This window comes from Sus scrofa, chromosome 16 (assembly GCF_054392235.1).
Source record: "Sus scrofa isolate SSC_HxYL_T2T_F1_AM1 chromosome 16, Sscrofa_HxYL_maternal_Yorkshire_Landrace_v2.0, whole genome shotgun sequence".
NCBI lineage: Eukaryota > Metazoa > Chordata > Mammalia > Artiodactyla > Suidae > Sus > Sus scrofa.
In genome coordinates this window covers 26,387,283-26,410,869 of record NC_139398.1, presented here as the reverse complement: position 1 = coordinate 26,410,869, position 23,587 = coordinate 26,387,283, and the positions used below count along the sequence as shown (strand labels likewise).

The following is a 23,587-nucleotide window of genomic DNA, read 5'->3' as shown; positions in this document are numbered from 1 at the left end:
GACTGTAACAATGATAAAAATAAAAATAGATAGCTAAATGGAAACGGCGGTTCAAAACTTAAATGTGTCTACCAACTTTATCTTTTACCTCATAAAATCCTCATTTAATCAATTTATAGGATCTTTAAAAAAACATATCTATGAACTTCCAGAAAGCAAAAAAACTAGTCTCCATATTAATATCTTATATAACAATTTATTTTGTTGTAACTATTCTATTGTTATTAAGCAACATCAATTAAAAATACAGCTTCTTTGCAACATGTGATTTTGTAAAGCAAACTAACAAAATAAAGACATAGCCTCAAAGTCTAAAGTAATATATTTCCTAGTTAAACGATATCTAGAAATCTACCTTTCTTGTATTTGATGCTGCCCTCTCATATATGTCTTAGACAAGCAACATATGAAAAAATTTCATTTCAGTACTCCTTAATCTTTTTTGAACAAAATATAAATTCCCTGATTTAGGGCCCATTGGCCTCTTCCTCTAAGCTCTTACCTGTCTCCTTTCTCCAACTCTGCACTTCAATCAAGTGGATGGCTGATGGGATCTCCAATGGGCCATGTCCTCTCCCACCTCATACCCTTTGCACATGCCATTCCCTTTGCCTATTAAATAAATAGCACTTATGTGTATCTTTAATTTGAATTTATTCAGATTAAATTTCTTACTGGTACAGTATTCATAATTCTATTTTCTCTTACAGCCTTACATTTAGTGACATTAAAATCTAATTCTTCTAATTCTATCTAATATCTGGCAGGAGATCTTAACTTGATCCTCACAACGCAATCTCTAATTTCAATGTAATAGTCCTTAAAATCTGATCAAGCTTTAGGCATTACTTTAATTTATACTCTGAACATTTTGGATTGAAAACTACGTATCCGTTTAATATATTTGAAATTTACAGTAAAATTTAGTTTCACAAATAGGTTATAGAAGAGTGTTTGCAGGTAAACCATTAATGCTTTGCATACATAAAATTCTAGTTTAAAGAAAATTTCAGAAATTTGTTTTGTAACAGATAAATGTATCAGACATGTTTCTCTAGGCAAAGAAAGATATATTAGGATTGAGACCAACCATGTAAAATTTTCTGAGATATATATTTTACATCACTACTTTATATTACTAAAGCAATATTATCTGTACTTACAAGTTTCCTAATACATTCTACAGTAGGAAAAAATTCTTGTAGGCTCCTAGAGCATAAGAAACAAGCTTAAGAGTTGAATAAAAGAATTGGGTGGATTTATCCTTACTAGTCAAGATTGAAAGAAATGTAATGCATAGTTAGGGAGGATTCAACCAAGTTCCATTTTTATTCTATTACATATCAGAGGTGTTTTTTTTATTTTAATATATATTGAAACTTACAGACTAGTTCTATCGGGATTTTCCACCTTATGTTTATTTTAGCCTCTATGATTTCTTCATAATATTAAGAAAAATTTAAATTAAAGAAAAACCCAACAAACTATAACAAGAGCAACAAAATCAAAGGCAAGAGAGGCAAGATGGGAGACAAGAAACTAGCTCAATACCATTTTATACCACCATTGACAAAGACAAAAGTGGTCCTTGTAGCCCCTTCCTCCCTCCCTTCCCTCCTTCTTTCTTCCTCTCCTCCTTCCTTTCTTCCTCCTTCCACAAAGTTAAACACATTGTAAATGTTGAATTAGAGAAATACTATTGAAATATATAATGCAACAGAGTATTAGGAGGCAAATAGAATAATAAGATGTGGTAAGAACAAGCAAGCAAGCAGAATCAGACAGCAAGGAGTCCCACCAGAAGAGTAAAACCACATCCACTACATGTAGAGACGGTTAAAAGTAAAAGAAAAATTTGCAAGGAACAACATCTTCCTAGGAGTTTGTTTTGGAATAAGACCATATTTACTGTGACATGGAGATTCAAACAAAGAATCTAAGATAATAGGACAGAATCCATGATTGAAAAAGTTTTTTTGTTCTTTCTAGAGCACTGATTAATTTCATGGATGACAAAATTTTCCATTTCAAAATATATTCAATTCTCCATGAAATTTACTTGTCTATAAAATGTCCACTACTGTTCAAATGAGCAAAGGGAGATCCACAAAGTTGGTTACATATACAATAATTAAAACAAAGGTAGTATTAGTTTGCTTAAAAATGGATGATTTCATTTCCGAGAATGTGAGTATATCTGCAGTTGAAGATGAGGCAATATGTATTTCTGACAATTCTAAAGGCACTTTAATAAGAGTTGTTTCACTTCATTAACATGAGCTTTTTTATTTAAAGGTAAAATTGAATAAATGAACTATTAATACCTGTGTTTTCATATACCCTATAATATGATTAACCATACAGTGGAAATTATGCCTAATTTTACCAAACTCTTATTCTAATATTTCAATTTTTATCATATAATGAGCATATCATAGATTGTGAAAATTTTAAATTGTTGGTATTGTACAACTGAATTATGGTGGTTTTCCAACTATTGTAGGTACTAGGGAGAAAACACAAATACTACACTAATGATCTATAGCAAGAATTTGGCTTTCAGGAAATATGTTGTGTTTGATTACATGTCGCTTTATTTTATTTTTATAAGGTAAACTTTTAATTGAACTAAAGTATGCATTAAGAAGTGCATAAATCTTATAGGTGAACAGGCTAATGAAATTTCACAAAACATATGTACCTGTGCTACTACTATTAGACAAAAAATTAGAGTAGCCCCGAATCCCCACAAAAAACACTTCTGAAGATTTTTTCTAAACACTACCAAAACTCCCAATAACAAGAACTCTTCTGATTACTTTTGCCATTTTTAATTTATATAAATGGAGTTACACAATATAGCCTTGTATGGATGTAGCAGTTTTTATACAGTAAAACTATAAGCCCACTTTGATTTTATAGAATTAACATAGATCGGGGAGTTCCCGTCATGGCTCAGTGGTAATGAACCAGACTAGTATCCATGAGGACGCAGGTTCTATTTCTGGCCTCGCTCAGGGAGTTAAGGATCCAGCATTGCTGTGGCTTTGTCCCCTAGACAGCAGGTACGGCTCTGATTTGACCCTAGACCCTAGACTGGGTACTTCCATATGCCCTTAGAGAGAGAGAGAGAGAGAGAGAGAGAGAGAGAGAGCGAGAGAGAGAGAGATTGGGAGAGACAGGATTTCCCGTCATGGCTCAGTGGTTAATGAACCTGACTAGTAACTATGAGGTTGTGGGTTTGATCCCTGGCCTTGCTCAGTGGGTTAAGGATCCAGCGTTTTCATGAGCTGTGGTGTAGGTTGCAGACATGGCTCAAATACCACATTGCTGTGGCTGTGGTATAGGCCAGCAGCTGTAGCTCCGAGTAGACCCCTAGCCTGGAAACCTCCATATGCCATGTGTGCAGCCCTAAAAACAAAAAAAAAGAAAAGAAAAAGACAAAACCTCCCCTACCAAAAAAAAAAAAAAAAAAAAAAAAAAATTGTAGATTGGTTTTAGGAGTTCTATGGGATGCGGCAAGATGCAGCTCAGGTTCCACATTTCTGTGGCTGTGGCGTAAGCTGGCAGATACAGTTCAAATTCGACCCCTAGCCTGGGAAACTCCATATGACACGAGTGCAGCCCTAAAAAGACAAGGGGAAAAAAAATGAGATAGGTCTTCGGAAGATAATTAGGTTTAGATGAACTCATGAGGGTGGTGCCCTCATGATGGGATTAGTGCCCTTAAAATAAGAGGCCAGAGGGTTCTCTTTCTCTCTCATTCCCCCTCCCTTCTTTCCTCCCTCTCCCCCTCTTTCCCTCTCCCTCTATCTCCCTCTGTCTCTCTGTCTCTCTCTTCACCAGGTAAGGGCACAGGGAAGAAGGCAGCCATTCAGAAGACAGCTCTCACCAGGAAAAAAATCAGCAGGCACCTTGATTTTGGATCTTTCCAGCCTGCAGAACTATGATAAATGAATGTTGTATAAGCCACCCCGTCCATTCTATCCCTTTAAAACAGCCAAAATTGACTAAGACATATTTTATAACCTTCAACACTTTTTAAAATGCTTCTTTTCAGTTAAAGAGATTTTCCTATTTTCTCATTTTATTTTCTGGACATTTTATTCTTTGTACATTCAGTCACAATATTTATAAGTATACACACATTTATATTTTGAATTGAACATAAGCTCATAGGCTAAAATATGCTCCTTCCTCCCATTTCATTGGTATTGATTGAATCTCACTCAAACTCTTCATCCTATTACTACAGGAAAAGTTTGATCAATGGAAATCTGCTGTTGACAGAGTAATGGATGTATTTATTCTGTGTCGTAAAAGAAGGATATTCTATAATCTCAGCTTTAAGACTGATTTGCTAACATTATTTAAAAATATATATTGTGAGCATGCACTGAAACTATAGGGAAAACATATAAATGTCTGATAGTCATATCAAATATTTTAACGTCCCAGGAAATAGATTTAACAGTCATCTACTATACTCATTTTATCTTTACTGTTCAGGAGGACAGCAGATAAAATGCTATAAATCTGAAGTTTCTACTGATTTCTTAAAAGACTGCTATCCATGCTTAACTATTTACATATAATGGTTCCATTTGGTAATTAAATTTACATCTATTCCTTGATACAGAATGTATAATGTTTTTACATTAGATTAAAATGTTTTATTATAAGAAGCATGATTTTTCAGTGCCAAGGGCTTGGTGGATACCTATTTTGTTTCATTATATCAATGGCTTGACTTAAAAGAGTTTCAGTTAAAAGAGTTGGGAGTACTCTATATGTAAAAGAGTTTTGAATGCTCAATCCCCTATTCATCTGTACATGTGGTGGGTTAGAAGCTATATTCAAAAGATCTCTTCCCTGCCTATGGGCACTCATTCAAGTACCCACTGAGCCAATGTCAGATAGCCTTTCATTCAGGCACCCATCCTGGCTACACTATTCAGTTTCCACAAGAGAAGGTCAACTCTATTCTGAGCTTGACTGTCTGTTAGCACATATAGGTCAATATTTATCTGGCAGCATAAAATTGCTTTATTCCAATTATTTGCCAGGGAATACAATCTCAGATTCCCTCCTGCCCAATAGCTATCTATCAAAGGCCCTTCTGGGAGAAGTCTATTTGTGAATCATGGCTTCAAGGCTATTCTGTTTACCAGTTGTTCCACATAATCTGAAATCTACTGTGCAATAGTTCAGACAGTCACAAAAGTGAGTAACTGCATCATATTATATTGTTCCCGCCCAAATAACCACAGCTTTTGAATTATGCATTTGTGTAAATCTGCTGCCACTAAGAAACAATCAGTTATGTTATTTTTAGTTAGGACACAATAGCGGATATTTCCTTTGAGGAGACTTCTTTCTATTTTTTGTTTGTTTTTGGGTTTTGTTTGCTTATTTATTTATTTATTTAGGATTGATTGTATTGCTCCTGCACAATACAAGGAGAACAAACAAGGAAATTTACTTTTACCTTTATGGACTCTGCATTGTTACACAGATAAGGTTTCTCATTTCTGTCTTACTGGTCAAAAGCTAAGGACTACATCAAACTCATCCTTGGCAAGTGTATAACCTCTTTACATATGCATTTCTTAATATTATCTTATTGTTAAAATCATTTAATGCTTCCTTATTTTACTCTTTTTTTCAACTAATTCAAATTTACATTATGTATTGCCAGACGTTGCCTTAAATCATTTCTGGAAAAAAAGAAGAGCATAAACAACTTCATAAATAAATAAAGTTAATACTATAATAAATGATATTTCATAGTCTTAGCTGGTAAATTTGACTTTATTCATTTACTTTCTTAATGTAGTCAGTTATGAAAGTAATATTTGTAAAAGATTTTGTTCAAGATTTGAGCCTTAAGATTTTTTTATTATATTAAAATTAAATCTTAACAGAAAAGAGTGAATCATAAAACTGGAAAGCCTTTACTTTGAACACATTTGGTTTTTCTTCTCATGATCCAATAATTTGTGATAAATTATCTGAGAATGGTAGACTTTTTTTTGTTTTTTTTGGTCCATGCCCACTGAATGCGGAAGTTCCTTGACTAGGGATTGAACCCTTGCCACAGTAGCAACCTGAGCCACTATAGTGACAGTGCTAGATCCTTAACATAGGATCCTTCACCACAAGGGAACTTAGAAAATTTAACCGTTTTTTTCTTCCAGATTCAAAGAAGAGAGAGAACATTACTCTGAAGAAATTTATTTTGTAAATCTAATATTTATTCTGTGTATATAAGCATATTCTGAATAGTGACTGCCGTTCGATAATAATGCTATTTTGAAGTTTCTATAATGTAAATCATTGAATATGGATCCTAAATACCCTCATTACTTTAGTTAAGAGATATTAATTTCTTAACCATTTCTTGAGTTGGTCAGTTTGGTAAATGTGACATTTGAACACTGTATAAGATGTAAAATAATATTTGACAAGGAATTTTTAAATCATGTCCAAATTAAGAATTTTATCTAAGAATCTTGCCACATTTCCCTATAACTCTTATTTGAATGTTATCCACATTCTTGTTAGCTATATTTATATATGACTTTAAATATATTTAAAAATTTTAATATATAGTTAATATTTTTCTGTATGTAGTGATAATATAAAATATCCAAAAAAAGACCAGGAATTATCAGAGTAGCATTCAGATACTAAATGATAAATAGCATTGCTTTGCTTTCAAGGTTATTTTCATTGGTGAAATCCAATGATTTACTATAATTTTATGTGTATATATGCTTATATATATGTTTCTATACATATCACACATAGTAAATTTATACACACACATATATACATACTTCTAAAGTATTTTAAATGTGGATTCTTTTCAAATTAACACACCAGTTTCCCTCTATTTGTTCTAAAAAAATCTTATACCAGATAATCTCTGATTTAAACTTATTAGTGTTTAAATTAGTAAGATTTATCTAATCTGGCATAGCATAGTATTGTAAATTTTCTAGTAGCAGATAATTGAAGACTAAATAATTGAGTATTTTAGAAAATCATTATTGACTTTGAGATTGTACTCATAATATATTTTATATATGATTTTCAATAAATGGTTATACATTGTATATTTTTCTGGCATGATTTTAGAATTAATGATGGATTAAGGTGTAATCTTTCTAAATTTTGCTCCATTTTTGTTTGCAAAGAATTCTTGGAGAACAGAAATTTTAAAACTAGTATACTTTTCCAAGTAAAAGCTTAACAGTCTTTCACTAAGCTAGGATTATTGTTTTTTGGGACCATGTCTAGTCTTGAAAACTCCTCATTTCAGGTAGATTATTAAATGTCAAGCAAAAAGAAGAATATTAAAGATAATGTCTTGCCTATAAATATATTTTGTATATTAATTTGTAAATATTATATAATTTATGAAGCTATTCCAGTCAGGTTAAACATTCAGTTATAACACATAAGGATACAACACATAAGAATGACCACATTCTATTAGCCTATTTAAACTAGCCTATTTTCAGGTTAAAAATAAGCAATGGCTCTGAAAATGTCTCCTCTACAAAATAGGAAAACATACTTGGAAATAGAACAGTGACCTGGTAGTGTGAAATTGCCAACAACTGCAATATTGAAACTGCAGGAAAACCCTCTCTCAAGTGTAACCCTTTGGTGATGGCAAGAGGTCATTTCACTACTAAATTCCATGTTTGGCTGCTCTGTCTCCAATAGAGTAAGAAAGAGGTTTAAAATTTGTGATCACTTCTTTCTTTTAAAAATATGGATCTCAACAGCTGATGCAACTCTGTGGGACTGGGAGGAGGCAACATTCCTGAAGCATTTTCCTTCAAGAGGCAAGGAGAAAAGTGAAACTTGTCACCAACACCTGAGCATTTCAGGGAACTGCTCTCGGGAAAAGGAGTAGGTGAGTCTCAGCATCATCAATTCCTCCTAGTTTTACACATTAGCCTCTTCAGTTTATTTAGTTAAAAAAATACAGGTATTAAGTGAAATATTTATAAAACAATATTTTAAACTTATACAAATCTGAGGAGGATAAAGAAGATATTTTGTTGTCATTTATTAGCTAATGAATTTATTGATAAATTTAGGATAAAAAATGATCAATGCATACTTAGATACCAAAGTATATACATAAATAGATTTATAACAAATGTTCTTAAAGATAAGAAATCTAATAATTACTGAGAAATGAATGATTGAAAAATAAAATTGATATTTAGAATGTCACTTGCTAAGCAGTCCATTACAAGGATTTCTTCCTAAAAGAGACAAAACCATTCCTTAGAGTATCTTTGCCATCTTGATTATTTGGTTATTTATAAATTTGCTTACTCTGTACAGGTGTAAAGAAATTCACAAAAATAAGCACAAAACTAGAAACATGCTTCTCCCTAACATTTGTGGAAACTAGGACAAAAGAACAAATGGAAGCCTACACACACACACTCTTAAAATTACAGACCAAACAAGGAATGCATTCAGTTAACATATTTGGATTTCTCCATGCTCCACCTTTAAATATGGCAGCGTATATGAGTTCCACAGTGGCTCAGTGGGTTAAGGATCCAGCATTGTCACCGCTGTGGCTTAGGTTGCTTCCATGGCTCAGGTTCAATCCCTGGCCCAGGAACTTCCACATGCCATGGGAGCAGCCAAATAAATAAATAAATAAATAAATAAATAAATAAATAAGGTAGCTGAAAGAGAGAAGGACACTAGACCCTTGGCCAACTCCTGGCTTTATCCTGCACCAACAGGAACTTCACACAAAACCTAATGTTCAGGCTCTGTCCAACCCTCTGCAAGAAGCTGCTCTACGTCAGCTCCCTGGGCCTAATGATGCACACACTGAAAATATGCGTTCTGTAGGATGGACTCAGGGAAGAAGTGTGCTGCATAGACCCTAGAAATGCATCTGAGATAATCTGGGAAGGAAATCCCGTATTTCTGTATTCCCAGTAATCCATGGAATGTGGATTAAGAGGGAAATGTGAATCATGGGTATTTACATCCCTACTCTGTGGATCTCTCATCCACATAGGGCCCTTTAAAGTGCAGAACTCAGGGCACATGCCTTTCCTGCTGGGTTTAATGCTGACACTGAAAATAAGACAAAAAAAAAAATGTGTCTGAAAAAACCAGTATCAATAGCATAAACAGAAATTAAAGGTAGAAAACATAATGAAGCTAGAGATAATATTAGTGAAAAACTAATATTCCAAGAAGGAAAGAAAATATAAGATACACATTATTTATTATTCAATAGATATGAACTTTTGGGATAGTGGGACAATGGGGTGAGAGGACTAAGGGATTTTTTTCCTCTTGGTTCCTCTGAAATGAAGTGGGATGAAAGATAATGAATGGTGTCTATCAACAACGTTCTTATACTATTACAAATCTCTTTTTTAAATTGATGCATTTCAGATTTGCTCATTTATGATAAATCAAAATAATGCTGCTCAGATGAAGAGAACTGTGGTTATATTATTTTCTCCACTTCTCCCTTAGCAAACCAGACAACAGCAGCTAAATGCAGAGCAGTGGAACTTCACTAGAGTTCAGTGAACCCCAAAGATCCTGAGAGAGTTATGGTATTAGGATCAGATCCAAGCCCAGAATTCTGTCTTTTATATCCTTTCCCCTAACCCTACCGTTTATGTAAACATAGTCACAACAGTTCCTCCACACATATATAATAAATTTCTTTCTAGACATTGTTTGCCACTGGTATTCATAATGGTTTGGGGAACTAAAGAAGATTCTTCAGGTAGATCTCTTTGTGAAAATAAACAGAATTTGATGGTCTTAATTATACCTAATATTTTTCCCCTAGGGGCAGAGAGAAATGTTTTTAAAATATATTTAATGTATTTCTTGTTCTCCCAGATCATAAAATCCAGATGAAACAAGATTTATGCCACTGAAATAGTGAACACAAAGTGTTCTTAATATAGCATAATGATTCTATTCAAACTCAGATCAGACCTTGAATTAAATCCTGGTTCACTATTAATAACTGTCCAGCCTTGGACAAGTCACTATTCCACTCTATTCTTAAATATTGATGTCTGTAACAAAAGCATTTAAAATAGTATCTACTTTAGAGAGTGATTTCACTTAGCACTGTTGCAGGCCTGTAATAGGCACCGTATGAATAATGATTTCATATTTTGTCAAATGACAAAGCAGACAAAGCAACAATGAACAATAACAAAACAATATACTAACAATATTATTAAATAAGCCTTATGAAATTATGGAAATGAATTCAGGATTATAAAGAAAAAAATCTGCTTTGCTGATAAAATTATGCAGGCATTTTTCTGAGAATAAGGAATTTAGATATGAACATTCAATATTGTGGGTCCATCTTGGCATTTTAGTTTGCTCTTTTTGTAATAAAGACTAATTTTTTATTGTCTTTTTGTCTATTTAGGCTGGACCTGTGACATATGGTGGTTCCTAGGCTAGGGGTTAAATCTGAGCTAGAGCCTATGCGACAGCCATAGCAATGCAGGATTCTAGCCGCATCTGCAACCTATTCCACAGCTCACCAAAATGCTGGATCTTCTTTTTCTACTCAATGAATTTATTAAATTTATAGTTGTACAATGATCTTCACAATCCAATTTTATATGATTTCCATACCACAACCCCAACGCATCCCCCCACTGTCTCCTTTGGAAACCATAAATTTTTCAAAGTCTGTGAGTCAGTGTCTGTTCTGCAAAGTTCATTCTGTCCTTTTTTCAGATGGCAGTGAAAGCATTTGATGTTGGTGTCTCATTGTCTTACTGACTTCATTCAACATGATAATTTCTAGGTCCATCCATGTTACTAAAAATGCCAGTATTTCCTTCCTTTTAATGGCTGAGTAATATTCCATTGTGTATAAGTATCACAGCTTCTTCATCCATTCCTCTGTCAATGGACATTTAGGTTGTTTCCATGTCTTGGCTATTGAAAAGAGTGCTGCAATAAACATTGCAGTACATGTGTCTTTTCGAGTCATGGTTTTCTCTGGATAGATGCCCAGGAGTTGGATTGCTGGATCAAATGGTAGTTCTATTTTTCGTTTTCTGAGGAATCTCCATACTGTTTTCCACAGGGGTTGCACCAATTTACAATCCCACCAACATTGTACTAGGTTCCTTTTTCTCCCCACCCTCTCTAGCACTTATTGTTTGTAGACTTTTGGATGATGGCCATTCTGGCTGGTAGAAGGTGGTACCTCATTGTGGTTTTACTTGCATTTCTCTAATAATGAGTGATGTTGAACATCTTTTCATGTGTTTTTTGGCCATCCATATGTCTTCTTTGAAGGATTGTCTATTTAGATCTTCTGCCCATTTTTGGATGGGGTTGTTTGTTTTTTTGGTATGGAGCTGTAGAAGGTGTTTATAAATTTTGGAGATTAATCCCTTGTCAGTGGATTCACTTGCAAAGATTTTCTCCCATTCTGTGGGTTGTCTTTTCATTTTGTTTAGGGTTTCCTTTGCTGTGCAGAAATTTTAAATTTAAGTCCCATTTGTTTATTTTTGTTTTTACTGTCATTACTCTAAGAGGTGGATCTGAGATGTTGCTGTCGTTTATGTCAGAGAGTGTTTGGCCTATGTTTTCCTCTAAGAGTTTTATAGTATCTGGTATTAAATCTAGGTATTTAATCCATTTTGAGTTTATTTTTGTGTGTGGTTTTAGGGAGTATAATAGTTTCATTCTTTTAGATGTGGCTGTCCAATTTTCCCAGCACCACTTATTGAACAGGCTGTCTTCTCCATTGTATATTCTTGCTTCCATTGTCATAGATTAGTCAGCTATAGGTGCATGGGTTTAATTCTTTCTATCTGTTCCACTGATCTATATTTCTGTCTTTGTGCCAGTACCACATAGTTTTGATGACTGTTACTTTTTAGTATAGTCTGAAGTCAGGGAGCCCGATTCCTCCAGCTCCATTTTTCTTTTTCAGGATGTCTTTGGCTATTCTGGGTCTTTTGTGCTTCCAAATAAACTTTAAAGTATTTTGTTCGAGTTCTGTGAAAAATATCCCTGGCAATTTGATAGGGATTGCACTGAATCTGTAGATTGCCTTGGGCAGTATAGTCATTTTGATAATATTGACTCTTCTAATCCAAGAGCATGGTATGTCTTTCCAACTATTTGAGTCATCTTTGATTTCTTTCATCAGTGTCTTATAGTTTTCAGAGTACAGGTCTTTTGTCTCTAGGTAGGTTTACCCCTAGGTATTTTACCCACTGAGAGAGGCCAGGGATTGAACCTGCATCCTCATGGATGCTAGTTGGGTTCGTTACCTGCTGAGCCACGATGGGAACTCCGTAAAGACTAATTTTGACCTATGTGCTGCAAAAGTGGATTGAGTAGTGGTCCCAAGATGGTATATCCAAGTTGTAATCCCTGGTACCTGTGTGTGGAACCTTACTTGGAAATATGACATTTGCAGATGTACAGATGTACTTAAGGATCTCTAGAGCCTAAATCCAATACTTTTTTTTTTTTTTTTTGCTTTTTTAGGGTTGCACCCACAGCACATGGAAGTTCCCAAGTTAGGAGTCAAATCTGATCTACATCTGCCAGCTTACACCACAGCCACAGCAACAAGGGATCCAAGCCACATCTGAGACCTGCACCACAGCTCATGGCAATGCCAGATACCTGACCTACTGAGCAAGGCATTCTCATGGATTCTAGTCAGATTCATTTCCACTGCACCACAGTGGGAACTCTCTAAATCCAATACTTTTAAGAGACAAAAAAGGAGACACAGGGCTACCCAGAGAGGAAGATTGTGTGAAGACAAAGGCAGAGATTGGAGTGATGTGTCTATAAGCCACCAGATGCTGGCAGCCACCAGAAACTAGGAGTGAGGCATGGAACAGACTCTTCCTCAGAGCATCTGGGAAAAAACAACACAACCAACTCCTTCATTACAAACCTCTCTCCTCCAGAATTGTTAGAAAATAAATACATGTTGTTTTTAAGTCACTATGTTTGTGCAAATTTGTTATGGGAGCCCTAAAAAACAAAGACAGCTCTCTCTCCTATATTTTATATTTGAATGTCTCAATTTTAAAATTTGAATCCTGCACTTTGTGTGTGTGTGTGTGTGTGTAAGAACCAGCAGGCCCCAAATGGAGTCACTTGTCCTAAGCCCTTGTCACTAAACCAAGATTTAATACCTAACTTAGTTGTAGTTTCAGCCTTCCCCAAGAATGTAATCTTAACCAGTCAGTCTGGAATTTTCTGTTTAGCACCAGTGAGGTAATCCTCATAATAAACCCTTTCGTCCTCAAAGGAAAGTGACATTGCCTGAAATAATCCCTTTTTTCATTATTATGTCTTTGCCTTAACTCCTCTCTGCCTTTAAAACCCTTTCTTTTTCTGAAGTTCTTTGGGGCCCCTTTGTATTTGATGAATGAGGTGCTGCTCAATCATGAATCATTTAATAAGACAATTAAGTCTTCAAATTTACTCACTTGAACTTCCTTTTAACGGATTTGGTGACAAGATCCAGAGCAAACTTCTAAAGGGATTCTGTGGGGAGAAATATGAATGTGGTAACTGTGAACCCTCTATTGTGTTCACTGCCATTCTCATGATTTGTGGGCTATGGATGTTTCTCTTGGTTCTGAACTCCACTCTTTATTTCAGACTCCCATTCTACTTGGCTAATTACAAGACAGTTGGCTTGAACTGGTAAATGTTTCCAACCAAAGTCCAATCCTAGCCTTTACTATGGACTGTAGTTCTTGGGTTTTTGATGGAAAGTCTCAGACCCTAACTCCCAAAATCCAAATGGGAACTCTTAGTGACAATGTGGAACTCTCAGTCCACAGTTTGCATTAGTTGAGATATGCTGGTTCAGTGTTGTCCCCAGTCTAAAGTTCCATGGTGGGAAATTGGTGGTGAGCACAGGGCCTTTTCTTGGCCAGGATGCAGTAACATCTCTTGGTTATAGCCAAAATATTAAGATGCCTATGTTTGTTTGTCTTGTTTTGTATAGATAAAGGCTAATGACTAGTGTGAATCTGGGAAGACAAAGAAGCTACAAAAGTGGTGGGCTTGGTTGAACATTTAAAAGATATTGGAACATTCACCACCTAACTCAAAGATTCCTGTGCTAGGAGAAAGTGGTCATGGAACAGGTCAGATTATACTAGGTTACCTACTAATCTCCAGAAAATTTCCCTTGCATTAGATACACCGTAAAACACCACACCATGCTTAACCCCATAACACAACCCTCTTAGGTAGTAGTTTGAGTATAAGAAACCCAAAGCCTTAGCTAAAATAAATACGTAAATAATGGTAAAATAAAATCGTTAAATTTCAAAGAATCAAGTGTGTTACTTTCTGGCATACATGCTTACTTTATGTTTAAGAAATGAAGTCCTGTTTAAGAAATGAAATGTGTAGATACCTGCACAAATGGCAAAATCTTACTAAAAGCAACCTAGAATTACAATGGCCCTTATGGAAAATGTTTCATTTAGACAGGATGATTCATTTAAGAGGTGCACTTGAAAATAATCTTCTCAAATTAAAGAAACAGAATGGGATACATATTTTAACTGGAATGTAGAAGCTTCCAGAAGACTTCAGTATTCCAGAATACTTCATTAAAAGATTGGTACAAAAGGCCAATGAAAAATTAAAGACCCAGAAGAACCTAATATAAAGACAGTTGGACTGACCTGACTCCTACTGTACCCCTTTATCCCTCTTTACTTGAGTACTCACATTTTGCTAATTCTTTGCCTGAACTAACTTTCTGCTCTGAAAAGACTATAAAATTTTTAAAGTAAAATTACCCCAAGTGGCAGAGGAATCTCTATGAAATCTTTCACCCCTGGGTCAAAAACTGAACTAAGGGCCATAGTTAAAGCATTTCCTAAACCTAGGGAGGAAACACAAAGGTTTTTTGAAAAATTTTGAGTGATGATCATGGCCTATATGACCTATCAGGGCTGCCAGACCTTTAACAGCTTTTACACATATTAGTAAGACCTGATTTAGCCCAAAAATGGAAGCAGGAAGCAAAAGGGCCAAACTCCGAGAATGATATTGGAGATTCTCAGTCTTCAATTTGTTCTCTTAATGGACCAGGAAAAGTTTGCAAAATAGCAATTGAACTTTTAAAAGCCATTCCTAGAGTCCTCCCTGCCCACAATGACAGGTTGGTTATTCAAACATACAAACAAAAAGATAAATCTACGGCAAGTTTTAAAGGCTCTAGAAACCCTCTTCCTATAGCATTTGGGGATTCGTGCAATAAATAAGGTCAACCAATCTGCTTTAGCTGCCCTGTTTATAAATGGATTATCTCCTGAGATTAGTGGATTGATAAAAAAGAACAGGAGGCCATCAGTCTGACTGAATTCATGACCATAGCTGAGCACACTGAAAGGACTTGGGAGCTAGACTGCAGGAAGAATCTGCCAATCTGTTGGCCTTACAGCTATAACAGCATCAAGGCAAGAAACCTGAAATAACACCTGGACCCACCCCTGCTCCCATACTGCACCCTTCTTTGGGTCCACCACTAAAACTATGGCCCAAGGACTGATTCATCTATAATCAAATGCGTAAATGGAAAGAAGATTGTCCTTAAAGATTGTATGCAAATTTTTCAGCTCAAGGGCCCCTATATGAGTCCTTTCCAGAATGGACAGGACTCTGAGGGGTTTTCCAATAAACTGTTACCATAATTCCCTTAAATAGCCAAGGGGAAACTAAAATTAAAATTAATGGGAAACCTTGCCAAACTCTACTAGATACAGGAGCTACACTTTCTAGATTATACTCCTCATAGGACAGGAGTTCCCATCATGGAACCAAATCTGATAGCATTCATGAGGACACAGGTTCAATCCCTGGCCTTGCTCAGTGTATTAAGGATCTGGTATTGCCATGACCTGTGGTATAGATCGCAGACGCGGCTCAGATCTGGCTTTTCTGTGGCTATGGCATAGGCTGACAGCTCTAGCTCCGATTTGACTGCTAGCTTGTGAACCTCCATATGCCATGGGTACAGCTCTTAAAAAAAAAAAAAAAAAGATAAATAAATAAGTAAATAGACTCTTCATAGAACAATAAATCCCTTAGAGTGAAAAAAGGGTTTCATAGGGTATTTAATAAAGTTCAGATAGAATTTCTATTTCAACCAGTTCAAATGACTCTGAGACCTTTATTAAACAGTGTTTGTGTTTGTGATGGGATACAGCCCCAATTTATTAGGTAGAGATCTCCTTCCTAATTTAAAAGGGCTAATACCTTTTACTCCCAATGGAGACATTGCCTTAGAATTATCTGAGCAACCTGAACCTGATCTTTGTGTTCTTTACGATTTATCCTCATCAGAAAAGAGGAAAACTCCAACAGCCTTCCCTTAAATTAATCTTGGTGCCCAAAAATCCATGGGCTAATTTTAACACTGAAATTGGGAGGATAGAAAGTACAGAGCCTATGAAAATTCAGATAGATATGACTAAACCTTTTTCTAAATTGCCTCAATATCATTAAAGCCTGAGGCCATACAGGCTTCACACTCACCAAAAGTAAAAGATCTAATAGCACAGGGGCTGATCACTCCCTGTAACATAATGACTTTGCCAGGCTGGAAACCTAATGCGAGGAGATGAAAATTTATCCAGGACTTGAGAGCAATTCACAAGACCTTATTCTCCATCTCTCAGTTTTCCCAACCCCAATTATCCTTTTATTACAAGATCCACCATACTCAAAATGGTGTTGTGGTCTTTTGTTTAGCCTTTTCCAGCATCTCTATAGAACCTAACATCTAATTTCTTTTTGACTTTACTTGAAACAATATACCTGATCAATCATGCCTCGATGGTTACTGAGAGTCCATTTTATTTCTCCCAAGTACTCCACCAAGATTTAAGCACCACCCAGTTCCCTGAGGAAAACCAACCCTCTTACAATATGTAGACAGCCTCTTGCTGAACTGTCACCGAAGAGGGGTCCATAAAAGATTCCATTGATTTATTGCAAAATTTAGCTGAAAATGGGTTAGAGTCTCTAAAGAAAAATTACAACTATCTTTAAGTTAAACCTCATAGAAAAAAAAAAATGGGCAGAACGCCTAAATAGACATTTCTCCAAAAAAGACATGCAGATGGCCAAAAGGCACATGAAAAGATGCTCAACATCACCAATTTTTAGAGAAATGAAAATCAAAATTACAATGAGCTATCACCTCATATGAGAGTGGCCAATATCAAAAATAATAAATGCTGGTGAGAGTGTGGAGAAAAGGGAACCCTCTTATACTGTTGGTGGCTAAGTAAATTGGTGCAGCCACTATAGAGAAGAGCATGGATGCTCCTTAAAAAACTAATAGTAGATCCAGCAATCCCACTCCTGGGCACATATCTAGAGAAGACTATATTTGAAAAGATAAGGCACCCCAATGTTCATAGCAGCACTGTTTTTAATAGCCAAGGCATGGAAGCAACCTAAATATCCATCAACAAAAGAATGGATAAAGAAGATGTGGCACACATATATATAATGGAATGTTACTCAGCCATAAGAAAGACAAAAATAATGTAATTACAGCAATATTGAGATTATCATACTCTGTGAAGTAAGTCATAGAGAGAGAGACAAATATTATACCAAATATGTGGAATCAAAAAATATATACAAATGAATTTATTTACAAAGGAAAAATAGACTCAGTCTTTTTGGAAAACAAAGTAATGGTTAACAAAAAGGAAAGGAAAAGGAAAGGGGTAAATTAAGAGCTTGGGATTGATAGATACACACTACTACATATAAACTAGTTAAACAATAGGTCCTACTATATAGCTCAGGGAAGTATATTCAATACTTTGTAATAACCTGTAATGGAAAATAATCTGAAAATTAATATATATATATGTATAATTGAGTCACTTTGCTGTACATCAGTAACACATTGTAAACTAAATATATTTATACAAAAATTAAAAAAAAATAAAGCTAAAACAAGTACTGGAAGAACCACTTGCCCTAGAGCTACCTAACTATTCAAAATCTTCCACTTTATTGTGCATGAAGGAGCTAACCAAGCCCTGGAAATGCTCTGCACAAGAAATTGGTAATGAACACAGACCTGTTGCCTATAACAGCCAACAACTGGATTCAGTTGCTCATGCCTATCCCAGCTGTTTTAAGGCTATAGCCACCTTTGCTGCAGAGTTAGTAGAAGCCTCTGCAGATTTCGCCACAGAAAATGAGGTTTACTTGCAAAGTGCACATGCTATTTAAAATTTTCTTCACTTTAAATGACTCAACATTCCTCTGCAAGCGACTAATCCTTCTATGAGAGCCTTCTGCTTTGACCACCTAATCTACTCTTAAAGTTGCAACATTCTTAATCCTGCTACCTTACTATTTCTCCTTGATGAATGTGAGCCCATGAATTCGAGGTAATAATGTCTCAAAACGTGACACAGTGTTCTGACTCATAAAACACCCCTTTAACTAATCCTAATCAAATTTCGTTTGTTGATTGTTCATACTATGGAGATGAAAAGGGGAAATTCCAAGATGGTTACACTGGTAGAATCCACTAAGAACTACTTATAGGGGGAAACATCCCATAAGTTAAATCAGCCCAAGAAGCAGAACTCCATGTTCTTACCAGAGCACACCAGTTGTCAAAAGGATAATCTGTTAATATTTATACTGATAGCCAGTGTGACTTTGAAGTTCTGCATGATTTGAATGTTATAAAAACATAAAAGATTTTCTTACATCCTCTGGGTACTCAATCATAAATGGACAGGTAAATAATCTTACCGCTCTTCTCTCACCTTTTGAAATTGCAGTCATCAAAATTGAGGCTCATATTAAAAAGACTGAACTTGAGTATCAGGGAAACACTTTGGCTGACTTTTAAGCAAAAGCAGCAGTAACAGAATCTAACAAGATGGCACATGTGAATGAATTCTGCTTCTACAAAATCAACCCTTTGTTGCTAGACTTTTGCCATCTTGATATCCTTGCAATATGCCAACAGTCATATGCCAGCCAGAATTAGAGAAATTTAAATGAGCAAACGATAATTGTAAATTAAATGAACAGGAAGCCCAAGAAGTCTGCTTGATTCTTTCTGGCTCCCTGGCAAACCATTTTTCAGACTTTGTATTCCTTCACTAAATATGATGCATTTAAGATGACTACACATATTATAAACAGACATTGGTAGGGAGGCTTCTATAAAACCGTGAAAACCTTTCACCACCAATGTCTGACCTGACAATGACTGTAATCCTGTAAAAACTGTTTTTGCTCTCTCCCTCCTCTCTAATCCTCTGAACACGCGCAACCTCATTTAGCTAGCACTTAGTACGGGGATAAATATGTTCTTATTATTGTATGTATGTTTTCAGGATAGGTTGAAGTCTTTGCCTGCCTCAGGCTGATGCCATCATAGTAGCAAAGAAACTGTTTAAAAAAGTGTTTCCCACTTGCTTATACCTTACACAGTCTCTAGTGATTGATGCACCCATTTCACTGGACAAATCATAGAAGCCTTAATAAAAACCTTGCAAACTCCCTGGAATTATCACTATCCTTATCACCCTCAATCATCAGGCAAGGGAAAGGAAACAAATGAGATAGTCAAATTTAAAATCTCTAAACTTACTGAAACTACTAGACTCCTTTGGCCTAAGGTATTGCCTCTGGCCTTGCTGACTGTTTGCGAAACCTAAACTCACTATACATGAAACAGTCACTGGTAAACCAATGCATTATGACACCTCATGATTGGCTACCCCTGATTTAGATCATAGAGTTAGAAAGGATCTACCAGGAGATGTTCATGACTCAAAATTTTTGTTTGTTTTTTAGTGCCATGCTTGCGGCACATGGAAGTTCTCAGGCTAGTGGTTGAATCGGAGCTACAGCTGCCCACCTATATCATAGCCATAGCAAAGCAGGATCCAAGCTGCGCCTGCAGCCTACACCACAGCTCATGGCAATGCCAGATCCTTAACCCACTGAGCAAGGGCAGGGATGGACTCCGAATCCTTATGGATCTTAGTAGGGTTCGTTACTGCTGAGCCACAGTGGCAACTCCCCAAAGCTGTTTTTAGTAACAGGATATTCCTTCTTACTTTTAATAACAGGATATTCCTTCTTATTTTTAATCTGAGCAGAGAGATATCTGTGCTACACAGTGACCTGGGCCAGTGCAGTCAGATTCTTAACCCACTGTGCCATGGTGAGAACTTCACAAATTGTTTTCTTATAACTCTTTATGCAATTATTTTTAAGAAGGGGTTCAGTGTGGTGATGCACTGTGATCAATTATAGGAAACAAGATTTTTGAAAACTTTTCACTTTAAACCATGACCATATTTTTTTCTGAATTATTATTAAAATGTGTATTATCTTACTTCAATTATTATGATAATCTCTATTTGCATTCATGTTGCTACTAAGTGAGGTAAATTATAAAGAGAAAGATAACTACCATATGATAGCACTTACATGTGGAAACTAAAATACGGCACAAATGAACCTATTTACAAAACAGAATCAGTCTCACAGGCATAGAGAAGAGACTTAAGGCGGCCAAGAGGGAGAGGGAAGGATGGACTTGGAGTTTGGGGATAGTAGATGCAAACTATTGCATTTAGAATGGGTAAACAATAAGGTCCTACTGTATAGCACAGAGAATCACATCCAGTCTCATGGGATAGACGAATATAAAAAAAACCTAAATGTATATATATGTATGACTGAGTTACTTTGCTGTACCCAGAAATTGACACAACATTGTAAGTCAACTATATTTAATTTTTTTTTAATTAAAGAAAAAAGTGTATTATCTGTCATGGTTTCTATCAGGAAAACCATATCAACAATGATAGGCCTTGTCATGAAGTTAGCTGGACATTGACCTGTACTTGGTAGAAGCGTGAAGGACACGCATTTGTCCTCAATTTCAGAATATCCTAAAGAGGAGTAATGCTGATGCTCTCTTACTTCCCTACACTCTATTTTTTTTACTCTAATTAGGTGACATCACATACAACCGTTTTAGTTGGTTTCATGGGGAAAGAGAAGTTACAAAGAAGATTCAAATTCTGTTAATTGTCATCAAATTATTCCTTTGGTGGAACTGTAAGAGACTGGTGGTTACAAGACTTTAAAAACTAAGACTCAACAATTGTTGGAGACCATTGAAACTGCTGAACGATGCGGTAAACAAATTTGGCACACCTGCAAAAGCACGACCACTAAGAGATAGATTTATCATTACCTGCACCTGATTTTGCTCATTAACCTACATCACCTTCCCTAATAAAAGTCATGTGGGCTAAAGCCCAGGTGCCTTTGTTCTGCGGAATGGAGTGCCTCCTGGTCCCCCACTTTTCTAAATGTAAGAGTCTTCTGTGCTTTGTTCGGCCACGCTGTCCCTCTTCCAGGATCTCCCGTTGCCCTGCAGCACTGGATGTGGCAAACAATAAATTGTTTTTAAGAAAGATTTTGTGTCATGCTCATCTTTAACTAGAACCCTGATACAATAAACACAATTCAGATTTCCCCAAAGAGCAAGTAATTAATTAGCTTTATGGATAACTATAGTGTTATTTTATTTTGGGTTTCATGTTTTTGCTTTTTGGCAATGATGTAGATCTAGAACTTCAGCTCAGTATCATTTTCCATAAAAATAAAGTGCATTATTCAAATCCTAAGTCTTTCATTAGAAACATTGATTATGATAATCTTCATAATCAGTATATGTATTCTAAAAGATTTTTCCTTTCTTGTCAAGTTTTCTTAAGGCAAATCATGTTTATACTTTTTTCCTAATTTGTTCTATTTGCCCACTGAAAGATAGGCAAAGGTATGCATTTATTAATGATAGCTGTACACAATTATTTGTAAGCATAATAAGATGATTCACACAGAATATGTATTATTCGAATTACCTGTAGTCTATCATCCATTGTCGGTCTTTTCCTTATAATGAATGATAAAGGTATACTGTATGTAGTCCAGGAATATCATAGGTACATTAGGGCATATATCAATACTTGATTAGGCAAATGAAACTATAAAGTATTGAAATTTATCAGTGTAGCAGTTCTGCTCCCTCCTTTTTATTTTGCTGTTACAAACCTCCGTTGAGCATAAGTCACAGAGATATTTTCAAATTTCAAGTAAGTGGATCATGAAATGAGATTCTGTCAATAGTTCCAACATATTTTATCTTGTGTGATAAAAGTGATTCACTAGTCATACAAAGAACAGTGCTTAAATACGACCAGTATAGAGAATCCTAAGCTCCTTAAGCATTAACAATATGGTAAAAATAAAATAAAATATCTTTGGTTAATTTATCCCTTTCGAAAGCTGAAAAAAATATGACCCAAATTTGGTATAGACAAGATTCCAAGGCATCAGTTCAAATAGAGGCTTTCAACTCGTTGTAGTTCTACATTCTCACTTTTAAAAGGCTTTGGGGATAACAGTGAACCACAGGAAATATGCTTCCACACAGCTGGCAAGGACGGTCTGAAAGAACACACGCTGTCCTCATCTCGGCCCACTAGATTGCTGCTGCCAGCTTGGTTTTAAGTTCTCTGGTCATTCAGCATTGATTTCACTCTGAGTCTGGCATAGAGAAACCAATCAGGAGGGATTGTTAAATTGTCTCACTTCTAAAACAGACACTGAGCCTGAAATGAGTCCAATGTCCACTAAGTTTTTCACCTTGAAAAGGTAGAATGGGCCATAAGAAATAACAATTCTTTTTTAGTCATTTGGAGCAAATAGCCACAACGGAAAAATCCGAAATCTTTGAGATTACCAAAAAAAAAAACAAAAACAAAAACAAAAAAACAAACAAACAAACACACGCAAAAAAAAAAGAAAGGAAAAGAAAAAAAGACTACCTTAAAATATTTTTAGTTAGAGGGGTTTCACTTTAACCATTATTATATTTCATCTTATACTATGTAATGGATAAATCATATATCTGAGAATGTCATGTGATAATGTAAGACTATTCTGTAGGAAAATTTGTATGTATGCTAACTTTTGATCTTATGTTCTGATAACAATCAGTATTAATCAGTTTAGTTACATCATGTCAAGATAATTCCAGATTCTGTCTGACAAAAGCTCATGTATTATGTGTGATTTTTAAAGCAAGCATTTTGAGTTTTTAATAAGTCCAAGAAAGTGTGAACAACTTCTATTGATATTTATTTCAGATTCAGATCACATCTGGATCCTATAAGAATAAATGCAAAATGTGATTTCATTTGCACATGAACATATAAGTTATTTGGAAAGTTGTGGCTATTCAAAAGAATAATTTGAGGTGTCTTTCTTAAGCATCTTTTGTCATAATTGTGGAAGAAGTTGCTAATATTCTATATCTTGTGACATTTTGCTGGCATCTTTTATAGACAGAGTCATCCCAGGAACCTAGGTTCCTAGGATTGAACATGTATGCCAGTTTGCCAAATTCATATGCTAAATGGTAATGCCCAATTTGATAGTATTTGGGAGT

General features: G+C 35.4%; 1 protein-coding gene and 1 long non-coding RNA gene across 3 annotated transcripts in view; one reads left to right on the top strand and one right to left on the bottom strand.

Moving 5' to 3' along the window:
• LOC146395474 (uncharacterized) overlaps positions 1-7,928 on the top strand; it is a 32,584-nt gene extending 24,656 nt beyond the window's left edge. The window contains exon 3 of the long non-coding RNA XR_014830849.1: positions 7,797-7,928. This is a non-coding gene — a long non-coding RNA (uncharacterized LOC146395474). The remainder of the gene's footprint in view (positions 1-7,796) is intronic.
• Positions 1-23,587, bottom strand: part of LOC146395472 (uncharacterized) — a 491,363-nt gene that overhangs the window by 46,410 nt on the left and 421,366 nt on the right. Inside the window, exon 2 of one of the 2 annotated variants that reach the window (XR_014830848.1) lies at positions 503-612. The exons of the other annotated variant lie outside the window; for it this stretch is intronic. The gene's annotated coding sequence lies outside the window, so the exon portion shown is untranslated. The remainder of the gene's footprint in view (positions 1-502; positions 613-23,587) is intronic. 2 annotated transcript variants of the gene reach the window in all.